Source organism: Ruditapes philippinarum, unplaced genomic scaffold (assembly GCF_026571515.1).
Source record: "Ruditapes philippinarum isolate M1 unplaced genomic scaffold, ASM2657151v2 ctg3345_1_1_1_1, whole genome shotgun sequence".
NCBI lineage: Eukaryota > Metazoa > Mollusca > Bivalvia > Venerida > Veneridae > Ruditapes > Ruditapes philippinarum.
The window spans coordinates 160,488-179,964 of record NW_026855583.1 but is presented as its reverse complement, the minus strand read 5'-3'; the positions used below and the strand labels follow the sequence as shown (position 1 = coordinate 179,964).

The following is a 19,477-nucleotide window of genomic DNA, read 5'->3' as shown; positions in this document are numbered from 1 at the left end:
TAGATTTAAATAAATTTATTTGGTTATAATATTTTACTGAAGGATGAACTTAGTATATCTATAATAAATCTAAGCAATGTGGAAAATATATTCAAATTGACAAGCAAAACATTGAATATCATTATTTTAGTAGAAGGTTAATATTTTTCATCGACTATTAATTTTGCTTTCCTTGGGCTGATTTGGGCTGTATATCTTACTAATAACATTACTTTATTTGATTTAGTGCTCAATGTTTATCAAAGGAACATTATGCCTAAGAAACAAACACATATTTACTTCTTTAGAAAGAGCAAATATGAATTTTATAATATTTAAGTAATGGTTTAAGAGACTATTTAATATGCTTGTTACCTGAAGAAAGAAGCGAATGTGAAATAATTTGTCAAAAAAGTTCTTAATGTTTCCCCCTCAAAACCCACTTGCTTTTTTGAATCTTACCTAAACATAAACTCAATTTGATAAATCAATAAAAGCTTTTGGTCAACAAATCTATTTTGTTTTACATCTGCGTATAAGGAAATAAGAGAACATGACGTGTAAGGATGACGCATTGCACTGAAAGAAAATAACGATATAGTCAAACATCAATATGGAAATTACAGGAAAAAGAAAGTGTAAGACAATTACATTAAACCTAGTGATGTCTATCTGTGCATGGCAGACAACATTTTATAAAATGCATCTGAAGAAAAATTTGTTGGTCTTGATTAAACTGTGGTAGGTACAAACGGAGGTTTAATGTTTTCAAAGAAGTTGATTGTCCTTTCATTAAATCTAATTCGGGTAATATATCGTAATTGAAATTGATTTAGAACAATTTTTGTATTAGTCTTTGAGTATTAAATTAGCAATATTTATTTAGATGCGTTATCAACATTGATATTCCAATGAAATTAGCTTTAATTGAGCTATTCCTATAAGTTAAGGCTATTTTTAAATTAAAAAGTACAAATTGTCTTGATAATTTAGTCTGTATGTATAAAATTATACTCGTTTTTTTGGTGGAACGCTTTCTCTAATTGTAAATGTCAAAGGCAATAGCCTTATAATAAAAAGGCAATAATATCTGATCAGATAAGATTGGAATGCTGGCAAGTTTCCGTTGGTAGTGTAATATTAGTTAAGTGAGTGGTGAATGAATTACTACTTCGGATTCTGAATGTTGTATTTCTCAAGCTACAATTAATGTAAGTGACATGCATCAAAGGATATAAACGGTGTTGTGATACTTGTAACTTATTGTAAGTAATTTTTTTAAATTTAATTTTATGACTACCTTTAATTAATCATTGTAAGTTAATTTCTCTTGATATTCATTGTTGTATTTCTATTGTTTGATTAATAAAATGCAGTTAAGAAACAGCAAATATTCTAACACTTTGTTTTGTGCTTAGAACGCAGTCGCAATAAAAAAGGTTTAATTTATACACATGTATATATAACATGTATTAAATAATTCTGGTAACCAGTATATATATGTATATGATTTAATTGGCTTAATCAGGAAATGTCATGTCTTAGTTAAATGCCATGGCAAATGATTTGAAGAAAGTTTAGTTCATGAATCAAATATATAATGGCAGCTGCTTGTTGTGATCAACCTGTTGTTGACAGCAGTTGGCAAGTTTATGACACAATATCATTTGCTACTGTGAAAAATATTCTGAGCAAAAATATGTCAAAATTAAAAAAAAATATATTAATGTTAGATCTGGTATAGGAAAAAATGGATCTAAAATGCCTGTTAGATAGTGCCAATATGAAGTTGATAATCACCAGGCAGCAAATCCATTTATACATCAAGTAGTACATTATTAACAGCGCCATTTGGAATAATGATATTTAATTTATGGGTTACATAAATGGTCAATGATGTTTTATTATAACATACATAGGTAAACATAGAAAGTCTGATACAAAATTTGTTTGGTGATTCAAAGTTGATTGCAAATCGTGCACCAGTATTTACGTTACAATTCGTTGTATAAAGATCACTTTTATCAATTCTGCATGCTACATTTAAATTTACCTGACCTACGTTTTGTGCTTATTACAGCCTCTACATGTTATTAAGAATATTGCTTTACGGTTTCTGCAGTTCATATCATTATTTGAATCAGGAGAACAACCTCTGCATTCGCTATTTAATTTTGATCCAACAATTATATTGTTACAATGTGAACATCTACTGGCTATATTGACCTAGTATCCTGATCCTCTAATCTTCATAAACACTGGGATATATCCTAATTGTTTAAGCCCTTTTTGCATATTAAATATAGTTAAATACATCATAAATATTCATGTAGTTTAATAAGTCATTTATATTCATGTTATTTTTTCACTTGGATATTAATACAAGTTTTATCATGTTTTATAATTGTGAACGAAACATTAACAATTATCTAAAAATCTATCATAATGAATATTGTAATGCTACTTGTTATTATAGATCTACGCATGAAGAAAACTTAGTTATAAAGTGTCTCTTACACAAAAAAGGGTGAAACATCAATCACTCCTTTAGCGCTATAGAAATGGTTTACGTAAAGGTTCAATAAACATACCCTTGTATCATAGTTTGGAGACCTTTCTGTTGAAAATGTGTCAGGGTTAAATCGTTTACATATACATGCACAGTGCGTTAACTGGAGTGCGGGTATTAGTTACCCGCACTCCAGAGCATGCCCATTGATTGGCTCATTTTTGCTGGGGTTTACATATTGTGACGGCAGTGAAAGTGAAATCGACAGAAATGTCATATTTAGATGCTCGTTCATTGGTTCATTTTTGCCGGGGTTTCATATTGTAACAACAGGGAACGTGTTTTTATGTTTGACTATGATACAAAAGAGAAAGAACACCAAAACACTCGGTAATCTGATTAATACTCGGGGGGCTACGCCCCCTCGTACAAATCAGATAACCTCGTGTTTCGGTGCTCTTTCTATTACTTATTGTAATGATTTTGTTAACTTTGATAATGAGTTGAAAAGGTAAAGTAAAAAAAGGCAACTTAAAAGATGCAACATCTGTTCGTACTTAAATGCTCGCTTAACTTAATATTGATTAAATATAACACCAGGTTTAGTTCAATTTATGTTCAGGTATGGAAAATACTGTTATATACAAATGGAGGTGTTTATTTAGGAAAAGCGTTGAAAGAATTAAGCCATAATGGATTAATTAAGAAATAATGGATTAAGTATGTCTAAGGTTTGTACACTTTATATTGATTTAACAACGTCAATTCATGCCATGTATGTATTGATATAAGGAATAAGGATTTTCACCTATATACATTGAATTGTTTTGCTTTCATATCAAATGCGCATTTAGTACATCATGAATATTAGCAAATGCCCCTTGTTGCAAAGGGATTGCCTTTACTTGTTGAGGTTTATTGTAGCCACTTTTGAACCCTACGTGATTATAAGAGGCGACTAAATGGGTTCGAAAGACTGGAGTCTATGTAACTCTTAGCTCCAGCAAGTGATGTGGTTTTGACTCCTGATGTTGCTTTAAGCTTGTAACACCCGAGGTTAGAAAAATCATCTACCATGTTCGACGCCATATGACATAAACTGCGTTGGAACGCCGCCAAACCAAACACATATATATATTAGCTAAATATTCCAGAGAAAACATACATATTTGTATTACATCATAATTATTGCTATACGAAAAACGGCGCAAAATATAAGAAACTCTATATCACCATAACCTACACAAATATCTCATAAGATGTTATTCCATTATAAGGATTTATATGCACGAGACAGGCGCATTTTCTACTTTCATCGGACAATTCACAATTCATGGCATCATACTCACCCACAATCACTCATTCTTTTTCAACATTTGATTGAAAAACAAAACCTCACGTTTAATTATACCACAGGGAAATAATTATGCTTTTCAATCATTCATAAAACCTTACACGCTCATTTTTTTCAAACATGAAACTCGATATTAACCAACTAATTTATTTATAATGCGCTTCATGTAATGTGTTTGTTTTGATCCAAGTATAATAGTAATGTCATTTCAGTATTTAATTAATTGATATTAAAACAATATAGTGTAATAACACCTTACTTGTAGTTTGCACTTCAATCATATCACAGTCCAAATACATTAACTATTTCAGATGAAACATTTTGTAAAATTAAAAGTATTCTAATTAAAGTCAAGTTGGAAAAAAGACAAACAACACACCTCTTCCTGTTAAACTGCTCAGAGTAAGCAATAGCCTTAAAGGCTCCGAGGATGTTACCTTATCCAATTCCTTTTTCTTTTAACGTGTCTTCCATTTTCAGATGTTTCTTTCTAATTCCTCTTAATTTTATCGAGTCTTCCATTTACAATTCCATTTTAGATATTTTTATTGAAACAACTGGCGTTAAATCTTGTGTGACAATTGGAAAAGATGCTATGTCTTGTCATGTTTCCTTTGTAGTCTTACATTAGCATTGATTTCAATACTTACTTTTGAGGATTGAATACCACTTGAGCCGGTGCTACGGAGCGTAATAAATAACGTATTTTCCTTATCCGTGAGCAATTTTCAATGGTTTGGTACTGTTTTCTTTGCTTTCAAATTTTTATTGATAACTAAGCATTAACAGTGGTAATTTTACATTATGATATTAGATATTCGTATACGATTAAGTCAATCATTATGGATTGCAACTTACTGAATAAAATACATTCAAATGATACTTTTAATTTTCAGATTATTTTTACATAAAACGTCCAAATTCAAGGGGGAATATCTCGAAAACGATTTCGATGAAGCGCATGTTTTTCAACTTAGATGATATGCTATGATATTTTTAAATAACGATAGGGTTAAATAATTTTTTATGCATTTTACATTATGTGTATATACCAGACTTTAGTTTTTTGAAATCCTAGACGACCTTTTCGTCTTAGTAGGTAATCGTCTGCGTAATAGAAATTTCCGAGAACTTTCGCAAGTCGCAAGTTCAATTGGCCCTTCCCGCAGAGGGAAAATACAATATGTTCACGCTGATCAATACTGAAAGCTGTGAGGAAGAAATTGTGATATAATAGTCATATACCGTTATACTGTTCGTTGATATAGTTTAATGATGCTGTGAGACACATGTTCACTTAGATACTTAATTATATACATATGAAAATGATTTTGGAATGTTTGTCAATATAATAATTAAAGTAAGTTGATATTAATATTTTATATTTATTAAAATATCATATTTGTAGTACATTTAAAACTTTCTTTGAAACTAAATGTTGTAATATACTGTTCAACAAGTCGGAGACACAAAAATAACTTGAAATCCCTAACTTGCAGCCATTTTGATACTGATTTTAAATTTTAGCATAATGTATCTTAAAACATATAATATATCGAAAATTCCTTATTTTGGCCGGTCAATTACGTATACTCTTGTAACTAAAACGAATGACGTTTTTGATTGGATAATGCATAAATAAGTACATTTCCTCTGCGTCGTTATGTAGAAAAATGCACAAGACATTAATTAGATATTGATTGCATCTGACAAACTACTTTTCTTTCTGCATTTTTGATCTTACATTTTGTCTGTTACAGAACATAATCAATATTTGCATGCTAATTTGTGTAATAATTCAGCCTATGTATAAAAAAATGTTTATACCACATTTTATCAATTTTAAATTATATAAAAGGTATTTATTTAATTAATCTAAAACAATTAATACACATTTTCCTGTGTTGAAAACATCTGTTTTAAAATTATTTAAAAGTTTTTTTATTTTTATTTTGAAAATAATCAATGTTGTATCTTATCACTTACTTTCTTTGTTTCTATGTTTTAGTATTCAAAGTTAGATGATACTGGTGTAATTAATATTTCTATTTTCTATGTTTTTTGCTGTTTACATACATGTACTTGTTTTGATAACATTTTCCTCATGTTTATTTCTCGGTAAATGATTTTGAGTGTTTTGTCTTACATTTACAAGGAAGTGCGCATGTGTGTTAGGTTAATGTTCCCTCGCCAGATAAAAATATTCAAAATAAAACAACCCTGATACTGTTAAAAAAGTCAATTAAAACATGAACTTTTGCATATCCGCACAGTATCTGTGTTTATATGTGTGCCATAATTCCTATCACAAGGATGTCTTTTTGTATGTGTAGTAGGGAGTACAACACTAAGTAAACCATGATTAAAGATTTTAATCGAAAATGTAGAAATAAACTTACTACTGACGTTTATAAGAAATAAGACATTCGATAGTTTTAGACAATCAGTTAATATTTAAAGTACAAGTACAATCTCTGAATAATTTAATAATCCAATGCTTTTATTGATTCTGTATGTGTTGTTCTTAAAAAAAGTTCAACGTGAGGGCATAATCATCTAGGAATATATGTTGCCCTTTGATAATAGGTATTTCAGGTCGTTGCTATTCAACAATGAACTCGATATTAGTTATAAGGAGTGTTTATCATCGACTGTGTATATTTTATATAATATGCCTCGTTTAAATAGGCAGTAATACTTGTGATGTTGATCCACATTCTTAATTGAAAAAAGAGGGAAGGGTTTGCAAACTAATTTGACCTTTTTTGACATTCGATAAAATGAACCATAAGTTATTTGTTTCAGCTTGTATTAACTAATTAGAAAGCATCTGTCTCCTTCCAGCTTAGTTGACATACATACACTCTGTCTCACCTTGCCATGTTTACATCTATGATTAAGCAAGGCTCATTTTTAGATTTTAGTTAACATAAAAAAGAACTTAACAAAGTTTTGATTTTGAAGTTTAAACACATAATTTGTTTCTATTGAATTGCCAAAATTCTAGATCGATATAGTGACTCTCATAAATTGATAATTTACAAATGAAAAAAAAAACGATCTTCAATTTGAAATATATCTTAGAATGCTAGTTACATAAGCTAAAAGCAGACTGAGCTAACTGATTAATTGTTGGAATCTATAATTATCATTGCTGACTGTTAACCATTCAAGTAAGTTACTGAACAGCTAAAGCAGTTGATAACGAGTTCAGTTGTGAAAAAGATTAGAAAAAAATGTTACAAGCCATTGCAGGAATTTTCGGTGTTGCGTTTGCAATAAACAAAAAATACATCTGATCATAAAGATTATTTACAACAAACGGACAAGTTGTTAGCACCTTCTTCTGTTGTAGTAACTGACTTGCACTTAGTATCTTAGAGTCTGATTTCCATAATTTTTTCCAATCAATTGTATAGAAAATTGTCATCGATTAAATCAGTTTGAGAGACTTCTCATACACTTGGTAACTGCCGAAGAAAATAGAAATTGTGCTTAATTCTAGAGTTTTCCATCGTGCAATTTGTCCAAAAGTCACGTTAATTTGCTTCTATGCTGTCTGTATGGCTGACAAATTAGGATTCTGTTTGCTTTGCCACAGCCTATTTTTATTTCTGTTGTAGTTTACAAAGTTCATGCTTAATATTCCGATGCTTAGTTTGTCATTTGCATTTGAAGTAAAACTCTTTAAATCGTGTTTTGATTATATATTTTAACAGCTTCATTAAAATTTCTCTTTCCACTGCTATTGTCTGCATGAAACGTATAGATGTTATGTATTAAATCATGATAAAAATTGTATCAATACTTACATTTGGGATGTTTTTCATCATATTTTGCAATTACGAATTTACGGGTACAATTTAAAAGAATTTTTTTTATAATACTCATAAAGTAATAATGTTTTATTGTATGTAGGACACATGTTCTTCCTAGGGTATATTACAGTCTTGTGAATATCTAATCTGGATATGCTTGATAGACTTAATAAGGACTCTAAGCATTTATTAGTTAAAATATTATATGTTACTTTGGAAATCATCAGAATAATCTGTCGGTAATTTAGTATAATCAATTTGCTTTCCTTTAATGTTTCTTGCATTTGCGGTGAAAATGTATAATGTTTTTGTTTGAAAATGATTTAAGAATCACATGGTTTCTTGTTATTGACTTTTGTTGTTCATCACCATCTATGTTAAGGTAAGTGACACCATTTTTCTCATTAGATAATATTCCATCATCAGAATATATTTGCAAGACAAGGCACATTTCCTCTTTTCATCGGACAACTCACAAGTTATGGCACACTGTTCATTCGTAATTAAAAATATTTGATTACTATTTGATTGAAAAACGCACGGATAATCATACCAGAGGGAAATCATTAGGTTTTCAATCATTCATATTGTCTTACATAATCATTGTTAGAAAACTAATTAAGTTTAAATGATCTTCATGTAATGTTTGTTTTGATTTAGGTACGATTTGGTTATATAAATTTCAATGTATTACTAATTTATATTTACTAGTACTGTTGATATTAAAACAGTTTAGTGTAATAATAACTTACGGTTCATGATTTGCAATTCATTATTGTACCACAATTGAATGATGTAAGATCTTTCAGGTAAACTTTTTTTTTTCATGTTAAATGTATATTTTATAATATAAAATTAAAAAGTACCCTTTCTGTCCAGCCACTTAAAGTTAGAAACAAACTAAAATATATTAATATGTTGCTGTTTCCAACATGTCTTAATTATAATGATAAAAAACTCCTTTTCTAGGATTGTTATATTTCAATGACTGGTGTCAAATGCTTTAAAACATATGTAAAAAAGATGCTTCGTCTCATGTTTTTTATGATTTCCTTCGTATTCCTTCTTGTTAATATAATACTTCCATTGTTTGAGCCTGATGGGTTTTGCATTTTCCTTTATCTTATTAACTGTCTCAGTTAAACTGAGTCTGCGATTTTCAACTATAAGTATATTGTCTTTTGAAGTATATCTAAGTTTTGTATTGATAACAAAGGTATAGTTCACAATACATTTTTTTACGATTGAGTCTGTCAGGTCATACTATTCAAAAGTGTCCGTTACTTAGATAACTGAATTTCAAACCAATATTTTCTACTATGACCATGCAAATTTAAGTAGATTTTTAGTAGATTTTTAAATGAATAATCAAAATTTATTCACAAACACCATTTATAATTCAAAAGCAATTTGCTCGAAAACTCCAAAATTTCACAAAATGTTTCTGTTAATTAACTCTTAATTTATGCAAATATTGAAAATATTCTTTTAAAATGTTTTGATTCTTTTTGAGAATTCCAAGCCTGTTTGTATGCTTTTATACCAGACTATTGTTTTCTGTAAATCCAAGACGACCTATTCGACTAAGTATGTAATCGTCTGAGTAAAAGATATTTCCGAGAACTTTCGCGAGTTTAATTGACCCTTTCCGCAGAGGGAAAATACAATATGTTCACTCAGATCAATACCGAAAGCTGCGAGGAAGAAATTGTAAGATAATAGTCACATACTATTATACTCTCCGCTGTTATAGTTCTTATAAATGTTCACTTACTTATACTACTGTGAAAAGAATTTTGGAATGCATGTATAAAAGTAAGTAGATTTCAAAATGAATTTCTTTATTTCGGGTAAAACTTTATAATGGAAGATAGTTTGGAACTATTTTCACTTAAAAGTAAATGTTGTAATATACTTTAAGACGAGCCGATGTTCAATGATTTGCAGCAATTAATATACTGTGGTAATAAAGAAAGCGTCGTAATAGTTTTACTGCTATTTAATGAGACACTTCTTATTTTTATTTTAGAATTTCTGAAGATTCTTAGTTGTTTTCAAGTTTTACTTGCTACCTGTAAATTCCCGTTAGATTAAATTTCTGGTATTTTTTGCGTGTTTTTTTTACACCTTTTTATTGTGTACACGGTATCAAAACCAATAAAGCTGTTGCAGTTTAGCGTTTGAGTACTGACTCTTTTATTAGTTTTTTAGCTCACCTGTCACAAAGTGACAGGGTGAGCTTTTGTGATCGCTTTTTGTCCGGCGTCCGTCCGTCATCCGTCCGTCGTCCGTCCGTCCGTAAACTTTTACTTTAAATGACATCTCCTCATAAACCACTAAGCCAATTTTGTCCAAACTTCCAAAATGGTTCTTTGGTGGTCACCTTTAAAAAATGTTCAACGAATTTAATTCCATGCAGAACTCTGGTTGCCATGGCAACCGAAAGAAAAAACTTTAAATATCTTCTTTTAAAAAACCCTAAGAGCTAGAGCTTAGATATTTGGCATGAAACATCTTCTAATGAGTGTCTACCAAGTTTGTTCAAATAAAAGCCCTGGGGTCAAAATTGGCCCGCCCCAGGGGGTCTTTGATTTTCCCTATATGCATATCGTAAAAATTTAAAATATCTTCTTTTAAAGAACCCAAAGAGCTAGAGCTAAGATCTTTAGCATGAAACATCTTCTAATGAGTGTCTACCAAGTTTGTTCAAATAAAAGCCCTGGGGTCAAAATTGTCCCCGCCCCAGGGGGTCATTGATTTTCCCTATATGCATATAGTAATAACTTAAAATGTCTTCTTTTTAAGAACTCAAAGAGTTGAGCTAAGATCTTTAGCATGAAACATGTTCTAATGGGTGTATACCAAGTTTGTTCAAATAAAAGCCCTGGGGTCAAATTGGCCCCGCCCCGGGGGTCATTGATTTTCCCTATATGTGTATAGCAAAAACTTAAAATATCTTCTTTGAAAAAACCCAAATAGCTAGAGTTTAGATATTAGGCATGAAACATCTTCTAGTGAGTGTCTACCAAGTTTGTTCAAATAAAAGCCCTTGGGTCAAAATTTGCCCCGCCCCAGGGGTGTCAATAGTTTTAACTATATGTGTATAGTAAAAACTTAAAAAATCTTCTTTAAAAAAACCCAATGAGCTAGAGCTTAGATGTTTAGCATGAAACATCTTCTTATGGATGTCTACCAAGTTTGTTGAAATAAAAGCGGTAGATCGTTGTTTTTTATTATAAGTGTGTAGTAAAAACTTAACATCGTGAAACATCTTCTATTGGTTGTCTTCCAAGTTTGTTCAAATAAAAGCCCTGGGGTTTAAACTGGCCCCGCTCCGGGTGCCTTTATACAGGTGAGCGACCTCATGGCCATCATGGCCCTCTTGTTTATTTGTGTGAAGAATCTGACAGATGGTCTATAAGCTGTGGTGTGTGGTGTATGTTCTTGAATTTAAAATTTCATTACAGGTATTTAATATTCAATACTACAATTTATGGTTATTTTTCATTTGTAAGTTGACTTCAACCTTCTTAAATTCGATTTGCAACAAATAATAAACAAGATATATAGGTTTCGTTCTTTTATTTCATATTTATGTTTGAAAAAGAGACAAAGAAATAAAGCCAGAACAAGATCTTGTTACAATATTGTTCTCTATGATATTTGCAAACATATTTAAGTCTTCTACGAAGGTGAAAGTAGTTATTATGTTTTTCAATCGCTGATTTAGTGAAATGCGTTATTGCTAAGCAACACATGAATTTGAATCGGAAAATAAAATGTTCTAGAAATGAGGCATTTAGGTAGGTAACACTTCTTGACCTGATTATTTTAATAAAATTATGTTATGCTGAAAGCAGTTTATAAACGGGACAACATACTTGATGAAATACTGGTTTGTACAAATGCTCAGCACAGTTATAATGTTAAATGTATGATTGATGTGGTCACTATCCCGTATTAATTGCTTTATTTGAAATAATGAGCTTATAGAATATAAATATCTGAATTACTGTTGGACATTATAGACGATATTTTGGTGAATCGCCCTACAGTTAACTGTTACAACATAAATAACATAATACTAAGCATCATAATCACTCTTGGGAAGAGTTTCTAATATCGTTATATCTACTTTATAACTTCTTTAAAATGCTTAAAATGCTTATACAATTTAGACAAATGTACCTTTAACATATATTTGGCACGTTCCATTGCTTAAAAACTATACATGCATGACGCATGACGTTTTTGATTGGACAATGCATAAATAAGCAGATTGCTTCTGCGTCGTGATAAAGATAAAAGCACAAGACACAAATGGAATATTGATTACATTAAAACAGACCACTTTCTGCATTTGAGATCTTTGATCTGTTTGTAGATAATCAATAATTGTATGCAAATATGTGTGATGTTTAAAACATTGTATGATGAATAGTGAATACCACAAAGTATTATCTTTTGTTAAAAATGTATTTCTATCTTATAAAAAATTTACTGTGATACTGGAATGATAATTTTTAAAGTGATTTATCAAATAATTCATTTCACATTTAATGTGAAAAATAGATGTTGCATCTGAAAGATTACTTTCTTTGTTCTATTTAATATCTTATATCTTACTTAAATTATTATATGTTGTTCACATATTTTTATTGATTACACAATTGTATTAATAACATTTTTTTCTAAGTTTTTCTCGGTATATACTTTATCGTGTTACTTCTTTTCAAGAAAAAAAGCGTATGTGTGTTGGATTTGTTTATCTTTTTTTCAGCTGAAACGATTTAAAGTAAGCAAGCATTAAACTTCATTTATAACTAAATATAATATTATAAAAATGAGCTCAATGATGTATATCCACGCAAAGAGTGGAATAAGACACTATGTTAAATATGCAAAGTTTAAACAAATTCTAGTTTAAATGGTGAAGTGACGTTGTCAGAAAATAAACACTATTTCATTATCAATACGATATTTAAAGAGAACTACTAAATGTCTATAGGGATTACACAACTAAAAGGAGAATAGATGTTAAATTAGTTATTGTAGAAATCTATGAACATCGACATTGAACATTAACCATTTAACAAAAAAAATAGATGAAAAAGTGTGATCCCTCGGAAACATTTATCACAAAAAAATACATAAAAATTGCTGAATGCCTAAAACACTAAACAAAGTCAGTTGTGTAATATAGAGAAAAACAGAATCCCTAAAAAAGCCCAACTCGGAATAATTGATTGGTTTGATTGAGGCTGTTCACGGCCGGTACTGGAAAGTGCAAGTTACCGTTCACGCCCCCTAGCTAAGGCTTAAGCAATATTTAAAAAAAGAAGAAAAAACAGCATATTTCATTGCAGAAATAATTGATAGCTGGTCATTTGTAGGAAATGTAATAAACAAAGTATATTGAACAGCGGAAATCTGATTCAGGATTAGATCATTGACAACAAACTGACAGTGCTATTATATACTAGTTGATGAATTGATGAATATCCATAGAGTAATTGGTATTGAAATGAAATATCAAAATAAATCATGATATCCTAACAAATAGCTCACTAGAATCGCAGATTAACTAGTACTTATTCTAGGTAACACTCGTTCAATGGTTAACTGATGTTATACCATTTCCAAATTGTTTCATCAACTTTCCTCTGTTCTCAGTTAGTCTAAAGGGATGGATCATATTATGATATTACTACCAAACTATTATTTTGTACAAATTTAAAAAATTTGGCATTTTAGAACTATTATCCAGTACATTTGAAAATAAGACTTTTAATTATTATTACAGTAGCATAAATGTTTTCTGTGTAAAGAAAAAAATTGAACCTGTTTTACCTTCATTTTCTTCTGAAATAAACCTCCTGTACATAACTTTGTCTTACTGTCTGAAGGATAGTCTTGTAAATTTCTAATTATGATACTAAGCTGCTTGATATCCCTAATGTCTCATTTACTTATCATACATTTACCCTAGTGCCATAACTTATTAACAATGCTCAAGATCTTTCTTTTCTTGTCAGTCAATTATAAAATATGGAAAAACAAAATTCACATTGCACCCATTATATATTTGTATAAATATATTGAAATTTATACCACTGCAACATATTCGATAGATTTAGAAATAATATAATTTCTTGAAGAACAAGCAGCATGGTCCATGCATTAATAATGATTGATTTACAGAGATACGATGCTTTAATACTATCCGCCGCAGAAATATCGGAGTTTGTTTTAGTGTTGCACATATACTTCTTGGTTCTTTATACATGTAGTTTGCTTTTATTCTACTAAAGTATGCTTGCGTTATAAACTAGTTTTCGAAGTTACAGATAAGAAGTTGGAAAATATATACCGCATATATGTATTCATGATTTATATATAAGTGATATAAAGATAAAATTTGTCATGTATATTTTTATTCAGCCAGTCAAGTGTACATATAAAATAACTGTTAAAATACTTATACTAACTTTTCAAAATTTGGGTTTTAGTAAACTAGTTATTATCAATGTAAATCTGGTAAAAAATGCATCATTGCTTTGGAAGATATACCACCGTTAACAGTTACCCTCGAGTTAGATATTCCGGTCTGTACCGTCAGCCGGTGTAAGATTCGTGAGGGCATTTTCATTCATGCATAGCTGTTGTCAGACGAATCTGCTGATAATAGGTATGACCGGTCAGCCATACAATTTATTTAACTGTAAGCAGTGTTCGTTTATGAGTAATGATTTTTTATCATTCTTAATATCGATAATAAGTAATGATTGTGCATAAGTTACGTAATTTGTATCTTTGAAAAGGGCAGTATTGGTTTTGATATTGATTCAAAATTTATAGTTGAAAAAGAGCAGCTTTTTTCAAGGCGTTTGACCTGATTCAGATCTTTTTAATTCTGGCCAAACGATCGATAAAATGAGTCATACTTTAAAATGAACCAGCTTGTATGATCTAATTAGCAATTATTCGTCACCTTCCAGCATAGAAAACATACACACTGGCTTTCTCACTTGACTGTTCAATGTTTACAACTATGATTAAGCAATGATCATATTTCAAATTGTATCTTACTAAACATATATATTAGAAATTTTTACTGTTGAAGTGTAAAGAAATAAAAGATTATATTTGATTCAATTATCAAAATTTTAGATTAATATATACACTGACGAACTTTGAAAACGCATTCATTAACTGGGTTTTTGTTTTTTTAAAGGGAAGAGCACATTCGATTTTTTTTAGAAAATTTGTTACTGTCACTGCCTGTATTGTTGAGATATAGTCGAAAACGTATGGTAACCCGCGTTCACAAAAATTACAACCGACCTGTTTTATGACTATAGTCCCAATCTCAATTATGATCTCACTGGGATTGTTTAAGATCACGTCCGTCCTCCTTGCACGACGAGGACGTATCTGGACGACTAGTAAAGCTAATTAATGAGGCATTCAGTATCTCGTGTATGACCCATTTGCCTGAATGCAAGCTGTGTCTCTTTGACAGAATTTGTGCAGCAATTGACTGTTGTGGAATATTGCATGTGTTCCATTCTGGCACTAAGGCTTGTTGAAGTTATGCTACATCGTGGAGTTGGTACACGTGCATAGACTTCAGCCTAAATCTCGTCCCATACAGGCTCTATCGGTGATAATCTGTTATTAAACGATTATGAATAGATTGAATAAATCCGTTAAATGCAGTTTTCATTCTTTGTGAGAAATCTAATTCGTTGTATGCTTTTGTATGCTTTTATACCAGACTATAGTTTTCTGAAAATTCTAGACGACCTATCTGTCTTAGTATGTAATCGTCTGCGTAAAATAATATTCCAAGAACTTTCGCAAGTCGCAAGTTAAATTGACCCTTTCCGCAGAGGGAAAATACAATATGTTCACCCAGATCAATACCGAAAGCTGTAAGGAAGAAATTGCAAGATATTAGTCGCAAACTATTATACTCCCCGCTGGTATAGTTTTAATGTTTCTAGGAGACAAATGTTCACTTACTTATACTAATGTGAAAAGGATTTTAGAATACATGTATAAAAGTAAGTAGATTTTAAAGAATAATGTCTTTATTTCTGGTAAAACATTATGATGGGAGATAGTTTTAAACTATCACTTTAGTCCAATGATTTGCAGCATAATATACTATAGTAATAGAGAAAGCGTCGCAACAGTTTACTGCCATTTATGTAAATTCACGTTAGATTAAATTTCTGGTAAATTTTGCGTGTTTTTTACACCTTTTATTATTGTGTACACGGTATCAAAGCCAATAAATTTGTTGTAGTTACAGCGCTAGATTCAGCGTTTGAGCACTGACTTTTTATTAGTTATTTTATTTGTGTTTAAAATCTGACAGATGGTGTATAAGATGTGGATTATGTTCCTCACTTTAAAATTTCATATCAGGTATTGAATGTTCTATCCTACAGCATTATGGTTATTTATCATTTAGACGTAGACCTCAACCTTCTTAAATTCGAATTCGTTAATTCATTTCTATCTCATGCATATAATGTATCTTAAGTACAAAGAAATAATAAACAAGATATAAAGATTTCGTTCTTTTATTTCATATTTTTGTTTGAAAAAAGAGACAAAGAAATAAAGTCAGTACAAGATCTTATTACAAGATTGTATCTTAAACTCTTCAATGAAGGTGAAAGTAGTTATTACTTCTTTTCATCGCTGATTTAGTGAATTGCGTTATTGCTAAGCAACACATGAATTTGATACAATATATTTGTAGAATAATTAAATGTTCTAGAAAAGAGACATCCACGTGGATTTTATGACTTGACCTGATTATTATTCTTTTATAATGATGTTTTGCTGAAAGCAATTTAATAAACGGTCAACATACTTGATGAAAAACTGATTGATTCACAGATGCCCAGCCCACTCATAATGTTAATTACGTGATAGATGTGGTCACTCGTCCGTACAAAATGCTCAATCAAAAATTATGATATGATAGAATATAATATCTAAATTAGTACTTGACAAATAGATAATGTTTTCATGAAATATAATCCTATAGTTATCTGATATCATAGACAACAGGAATAATCTTACACTATACACCTGGGCCACACATACGAGGGCTATTCGAAAAGTATTGCTTAGTGTCCTCCATCTCGTGATCCACGTGGGACACGATAAAAACCAATACATATCTGTAAAGGGTAATTCAATACCTGCACAACGGTGTATAAATGAATATGTTATGACTAAGTGTAAGACATACAATTTGCCATTTAAATACACGCAGTCATTGACCACTATAGTAAAAATGGTTGGTAGAAGCGTCGACAAAAAGATGAAATACGGGCTTACATCAAAGCTCGCTCAAAACTGGGTTGCTCTTTGTAGCATGACTGAACTCTCTACTGCTTATGGGCCTTCTTGTGTGTCTTATTGTGTGTCTTATGACACGATAAGGCGATGGAAAAAGAAATTTGAGTCTGGTGTAGAGTGCATCAAAAATGCACCAAAATCAGGTAGGCCAAAATCAGAATCTCGTAACGAAATTGTTTCCAAAATAAAGGATATCTTTGAAGGAGATGCCAGATTTACAGTTCGTGATATTGCACGAAAGGTAGGCATATCACTATCAACGGTTCACTTTTCTGCTATATCTGTTGACCGATGAGCAAACGAGGCAACGGGTTAAGGTGGCCAAAAAGCTGCTTCAAATGTTTCCAAAATATGACAAAAAAAAAACCAGTTTGACAATGTCGTCACAGGTGATGAAACTTCGGTCCATTATTTTGAGCCCGTCAGAAAAGTTAGCAACAAAATATGGGCCACTTAATTGCCAAACGGTATTTGAGTGTAAAGAAGGTTTTGTATGCAATTTTCGTCTCTGGTGAAGGAGTCGCAATAAAAGTGCCGGTGAAAAAGGGCAAAAGTATCACTGGGAAGTACTACAAAGACGTAGTACTTAAGAAACTGAAAAAGTATTATAAGACACGACGCCCTGTCACTGGTTTAAAGCATATCCGTCTTCTACATGACAATGTCCCCGCTCAAACCTCCGCAATAGTTTCGGTGTTTTTGAAAAAGGAAAAAGTAACTGTTTTGCCTCACCCCCGTATTCTCCAGATCTTGCCCAATGTGATTTATTTTGTTTCCGAAATTGAAATCCTTCCTTGCTGGGCGAAAATACAAGTCTCGACAGGAACTTGGATCTGCCATTCATCAGTACCTTATTACTTTGCCCAAATTAGCGTACCGTGACGCCTTCAAGAAGTGGATACATCGACTGAAACTTTGCATTTCTAGCCACGGGGAGTACTTCAATGGGCGTGAAATTCACACTTTTGAGCTAACTTGATATTTGAAGTCTCCAGATAGAAATAAGCAATACATTTCAAACATCCCTCGTATTCATATGTTTATTTTCATGCAAACAAAATATTTTTGTTTAATCTAGAAAATAAACTGAAACATTTATTTTGATTGATCCATTATTCATTCTGTTTAAATCGCATATGTATAGCTATGACGTTTTTGATTGGATAAGGCAACACACAAAGATTTGCTCTGCGTCCTCATAAAAATGCACAAGACATTAATGAGATATTGATTACATCAAACAAAAAACATCAAACAAAAATCTTTCTGCGCTCTGGCTGTAGATAATCGATACTTTTATGTAAATTTTTGTTTTAGGCTATGTATCATGAGAAAAATATCACAATATATATTTTTTTTTTTGTGTCTAAAAATGTGATTTTTTTCATATCTGATTTATCTTAAACCATTATAACAGTCAGTCTTTACTGTGATATTTAATAGATTTTAAAAATAAATGTTGTATGCGATTACTTTCTCCGTTCTATGTAACATTTTTATATTGATAATATACTCGTATTGATATTGTTTTCCTCATTTTTTTCTGTTATATGATGTTGAGTGTTATGCTGTAGCTTCCCTTTCAACAAAATTCGTATGTATGTTGGAATTAATAACTTTCATTCAAAATAAGCAAACATTTAATTTCATTTATAAATAGATATTTAAGAATTATCTGTATGTATGCAAAGAGAGAAATAATACTCTATGTAAATCATGTTAAGTTTAAATGAATTCTATATAACATGAAGAAATTTAATTAAAATTGAAGAGGAATAAAGAATATTTTATTATCTATACGATGATTAAAGAAAACTTGTTAAAAGATAAAGTGCGGATGACTATAAGAATTATATATAATAATATGAAAACTAATAAAATTGTTTTAATTTCTTACATGCGTGTGCTTATTTGTCCGTTGTAGACTTGTTTTCATACTAATGTACTCGTTTGTTTGCTTAATTGACTAGATCTAATAACATGACTTAATATTGAAAATTGTCATTAAATCTAACTCATATATTTATTAAGATTAAATTTTATGATCTTATATATAACTGTTAAAATAGTTGATTGGTACAATTTAAAGTAATTTAAGTTTAGATGTAATTTAAAGCTCTTGCTTTCGAAACAAGATAGCTTTCAAGCAAACAAATTATGATTTATGTATGTAAATTTAAAAAAAAACATCTGTGCTTTGGAAATTATTTTCTCATATCCATTTAAAAGTCTGCAAATCAGATCAGATTACTAAGAATTATTTGTGGTAATCATCATACTCGTTGTCTTTGAGTCATTGATGATATTTCCTAAAAAGATATTAAAAAACCTTCACTTGTAGTTTTCGTATACAGAACAATAAATTAATACAATTTTATAACAGTCTTTCTCCCTACGTTTCTTGTTATTATAAAAAGAAAATATTAAATCTCTAAA

At 30.5% G+C, this 19,477-nt stretch overlaps 1 protein-coding gene across 5 annotated transcripts in view; it reads left to right on the top strand.

Moving 5' to 3' along the window:
* The first annotated feature begins 1,152 nt into the window (after positions 1 to 1,152).
* LOC132743783 (glycine receptor subunit alpha-2-like) overlaps positions 1,153 to 19,477 on the top strand; it is a 78,685-nt gene continuing 60,360 nt past the window's right edge. Inside the window, exon 1 of one of the 5 annotated variants that reach the window (XM_060732352.1) lies at positions 1,153 to 1,244. The gene's annotated coding sequence lies outside the window, so the exon portion shown is untranslated. Of the gene's footprint in view, positions 1,245 to 3,099; positions 3,220 to 5,096; positions 5,203 to 9,454; positions 9,476 to 15,629; positions 15,727 to 19,477 lie in introns of those variants that run through there. The other 4 variants (XM_060732349.1, XM_060732350.1, XM_060732354.1 and 1 more) reach the window with 4 other exon arrangements.